Source organism: Mus musculus, chromosome 12, assembly GCF_000001635.26.
Source record: "Mus musculus strain C57BL/6J chromosome 12, GRCm38.p6 C57BL/6J".
NCBI classification, from domain to species: Eukaryota; Metazoa; Chordata; class Mammalia; order Rodentia; family Muridae; genus Mus; species Mus musculus.
In genome coordinates, this window is record NC_000078.6 from 27,084,655 (window position 1) to 27,089,364 (window position 4,710).

Consider the following 4,710-nt stretch of genomic DNA (forward strand, 5'->3'; position numbering starts at 1 on the left):
GGGGCGGAGGGGGGATAACAAATCAAGCAGACTACTAATGTCTATTTAATATAATGTGTGCTCATGTTTTGTGTCATACAGTAAATTTCTGCCAATGAGACTTGAGCTCTGGAGTCCTGCCTGACATCTGTGAAAATTTACCACAGGAGCCTACTGGTGAGAGCTGAGTGTGGGACTCAGCTGGAGGAAGCTTGCCCATGGCCCTGGGTTCCGCTCCCAGAACCAGCAAAAGAAATTGTCAGCCTTCTGCTTGCAAATACTAGGTAATTCAGTGACTCAACTGACTTTTACAGACAGGGTATGGGTGATCACTTATAAAAACAAGTGGGTATTTCTAACTTTAAAAGAAGTTACATGCTGAAAAATGCACATCATTTTTTTTTCTGGCTTTCTTATAAGAATAGCTTATGTCAATTTTGTTCTATATCTGATTTGTAAAATGTCTGTATTTTATGAGCTTACTTGTGTTCAGCTATAAAATGTCTAGGGCATGGGTTAAAGTAGTTATAGGGCATAGCAGTGTTACCTGTGGAGGTGATTTGATTCAGTGACCACTTGGTGCGAGAAGCCTACAGTAGACATTGGGAGAATTATAAAATTAACATTCTGGCTCCTCATCCTTTGTGGGCCATTGTCAGTACTCATTGTGAAAGCAGTGTGGAGCTGTGTGCTCCCTTCCCAGGGCGGGAGCTCTCATTGCCACTGAATCTTGGGAAACATCTAATGGATTTATCAAAAGAATTTATCAAAACACAAGGGTCAGAATAGGCAGCCAGCTCTTCAGTTTCTGAGACCAGGTGTCTGAGATCTTTGTTCCCTATATATCTTCAGACTCGGCTGAAATGCTCAGCACCAGGAGTGCCCTCAGATAGGCTGATGCAGTCAGAGAACTAGGAGTCTCTCTTCTTTTCCAGAAACTTCCCTCTCACTAGAGGAGAGAATGTGCCAGAAAACTTTTATTTTCTCATTCATTCATTCATTCATTCATTCATTTGTTGAAAATTTCATACACAAGTACTGGTTTTGCACCATTTCCACCCCTATCTTCCTTCCTACCCCCACATGTCCCCCAATTCCATCTCAAGTTCATGATTCTTCTTTGCTGCAACCGATTATAGAGAAGGTGACTCCTGGCTCCTGCAAGGATTCCCATCTGAGCACATGGGCCTAGCACAGGGTCCACATTGGCCTCTGGGGGATGAAGAGCTTCAGTTGGGTCAGGCAAGCTTCAAGAAGGCCATTCGATACTGAGGGGAGGACAAGGAGCTACTCTTTCTCCTCTCCACAGTTTCCCTTTTCTGTAGGCACAGAAGGCCACCTTCTCCCATGTGGTATCTGTCAGGTAAGTTTCAGAGAAGCTTTTTCAGTGTGAAAGGCAAATTATAGGACATGGGAAGGAGCCCTGCAGATGATTGCCACAGAGGAAGGTTTTTATTGGCTCAAAACAAACAACCTTTGTTCCCAAAGTAATATGATTAGCCACTAAATGAGGCAGGCGCCCTTAGGGGCAAACTCCTATGGTAATGTGCCTTCAAATTTCCTTTCCTTTTTTTTTTTCAGTAAAACTTTATGACAAAGACATAGAATGCCCAGAGGTAGTCTTATCCACTATCCATATGACAAAAAATAACCATGCCCAAATGTCTTTCTTTCCACTATTTTTAACGTTTTAAAACATGTGATTCTTGACTTGGGGCTAAGCATGCCCCCAAATTTGAATGTTACCTACCTACCTTTCTTTCTTTCTTTCTTTCTTTCTTTCTTTCTTTCTTTCTTTCTTTCTTTCTTTCTTTCTTTCTTTCTCTCTCTCTCTCTCTCTCTCTCTCTCTCTTTCTTTTCTTTCTTTCTTCCCATCTATTCATTTTGTGAATATGTGTGAGAGCATGTGATTATGGGTTTGTGAGTGGGTGACTGTGTGTGTATGTGTGTTTGCACACACACACATGCTACAGCACACTTTCCAAAGAATCAGAGGACAAGTTGTGGCCATTGCTTCTGTCTTCCCATCCTGTGGGTCCTGGGTGGTCAAACTCCGGATGTTGGCGCCACCTTTCCTTCTGGAGGATTGTCTAACAATGTGCAGGCTTAAGGGTGTGTTCCCCTGCAAAACACGTTCTGGGATCAGTGCGTACAGAATCCCTCACTTCCTCTGTTGGAGAAGGGCCTTGCTGTGGACATGATGCCTGAGCTTCCTTGCCTGCTGCAGGTGAGAAATCTTCCTCTGCTTGGGCTTCTTGATTCATGCACCACAAGTGTGGCACCGCTAGACCCAGTTAGAATATGTCCATCTGGGAAGTTAGAAGATCCAGCAGGCCCATCCAGTTAGTTTCATAAGCCACAACTTCAGATTTATTCTCACTGTTGTTTGTTTCATTTATTTTATCCATCCCCACGGTGGAAGGATTACTTTTCCAGAGACCTTACAGAAAGGACACCTAGGGCCCAGCTGTTTGAGGCAACTCACCCAGATTTTCACTTTGTGTGTCATTTGTGACACACCAGTAGACAGGGTTTGAGAGGATCATGATATCTGATGTTGACTTCTTATGCCTAGTGACATAGAGGGTGGTGCTGAAGGTGATGGAGAGGAGCAGGCAAGAGGAGACAGAAGTGCCAGAAGGAGTCTCCGGGAAGCCTCCACTCATACTCTGCAGACTAAAGGCCTAAGGTAGGCTATCTCCATCCTCTGGCAGGATGTGGTCCCAGCCCATTGGCTCACACACTGCCCAGGCTGGGTCAACAATTTCAGTTACTTAGAGTGGAGGGGTTGCAGCCTAAGCCTAGCAGCTTGAAAAAGCAACAATATTTGCCATCTGCATCTTTGTATAACACATTTGCAGAGGCCTGATGATATGCAATGGGCAGCTGTTAAGTCTTAGCTTCCATAAATATTGTGCAATTAACAAAACAGGCCTGGAAGCAGAGGATAATTTTCAAGATCTTTAAAACTCTCCCAGGTCAGTTCTTTGGAGTTTCTCTGGTTTTTGTTTGTTTTTTTTTTGTTTTGTTTTTTGGTTTTTTTTTTTGTTTTTGTGGAAATTGTTTACTCACTAGGTAAGATGGTACACTCCCTGTAATCCCACCATGTGGAAGATTCTGAGTTTATGGGAAGCCTGGATTACATAGTAAGTCCTAGGTCAGGCTGGAAGGGCATAGAGAGGCTCTATAAATAAGTAAGAAAGAAATAAAATTGCTTGTTTAATTAAGGGAGTTAAAGCATATTTCTTAGTTAGTGGAGTATTTTTTTCCTTGACCAACACAATCAATTTCCTTCAATAGGTTTCCATTTGTGATCCTTTATGAAATTCTTCTCAGAGATGTGACTGGAATGTGAGAAACAATTGAGTCAGAAATAGAATGCTCAATTCTTTTGACATGCTGCCTTCGCCTTTACGTTCAAATTGTCAACTAGGACTTTATGTTGTTTAAGAAGGTCTCTTCTATATCTTAACCCCACCCCACCCCAAGCGTGAGCACAGAAGTATTCCGAGGTCTTTGGATTGTGCTTAGGGTGTGAATTTCCCCCAAAGGCACAAATCTTTAAGCACTTAATTCCAAGCTAGTGGCACTCTTTTGGAAGCTTGTAGAACTTTTAGGAAGTGGGGCCTTGTTAGAGAATGTGGGTCATAGGAGGTAGATCTTGAGACTTCTTATCTTGACTTCACCTCCTGTTCATACTCTACTTCCTGACTGCCTATGTAAGGGGGGCAGCTGCCATAAGTTCATTACATCATGCCTTCCCCACGTGATAGAATGATCCCTTTGAAATATGTGCCCAAGTAAGCCCTTTCTCCCTGATGTTGCTTTTGTATCATATTTTATTACAGCAACAAGGAAAATAACTAACAGTTATAAAGCAAATACTATCGGGCTTCACAGTATGAGAATGCTTGCCAGCTATCCATGTAGCATTGACTTGAACTCACAGAGAGCTACGCCTGACTCTTGAAATGAGAAGCTTGTTCCTCCATCAAAGAGCTCACGACTACGCTTGACATAAATAGAATTAGACTTAGCCAAAGGGTTTCCTTTGCCTCTTGGGTTTAGAGAGATCTTGTCCCTTTACTTGGAACTGAGAATTCAACGGCTGTCCATGGTTAGAACAAAGACAAGCAAGGAGAAAAGAATCTGAACATGGGATGTCCTTGGTTCTCCTTTACAACAATCAGCCTTGTTTCCCTTTTCACCTTGCCTAGGGGACCCTGATGAGCCCTGCTTGAATCCATCCACCAGGAAGTAAATGGGTGAATCCAGTAGGAACCACAGTCTCTGTCTCCTGTAGAATGATCTATCCAGCCCACATAGACACCTTGAACAGTGTTACGGTTTTCAGCTCTGGTTCAAACCGGGGTTCAAAGGAACCTGAATCTTCTGTCTTCCCTAGCTCAGTCCTGATGCAAATTGCTTCTAATTGGCGAATGTCTACTAGGTTAGTTTAGTTGTGGCTCACCCCTTTATTTTCCTACTTCAGAGTTGTAGGCTTGTCTCCTATTTGCTGTTGTCTGACCTTGCAAGGCTTTGTATTTATAGGTGGTGATATAAAAGCTGACCATGCTGTCATTTTAGTATGGTAACAAAACAGGGGTCCCGTTAAATCTGCCACATTCAAGGTCAACTTTGTACCTTGGTTTTTGCTTTGACTTTTGTGGAAGGAGAATGGATGGGGTAACCATGGAGACTTTCTCTTCTTTTGATCTTGCTTCCTGCCAG

The 4,710-nt window shown here is 42.9% G+C and overlaps 1 long non-coding RNA gene across 6 annotated transcripts in view; it reads left to right on the top strand.

Moving 5' to 3' along the window:
* Positions 1-4,710, top strand: part of Gm30401 — a 42,715-nt gene that overhangs the window by 1,105 nt on the left and 36,900 nt on the right. For 5 of the 6 annotated variants that reach the window (XR_001780591.2, XR_872605.2, XR_872604.2 and 2 more), the window contains exons 2-3: positions 82-263; positions 2,555-2,668. This is a non-coding gene — a long non-coding RNA (predicted gene, 30401). Of the gene's footprint in view, positions 1-81; positions 264-1,790; positions 2,207-2,554; positions 2,669-4,710 lie in introns of those variants that run through there. The other variant, XR_872607.1, reaches the window with a different exon arrangement.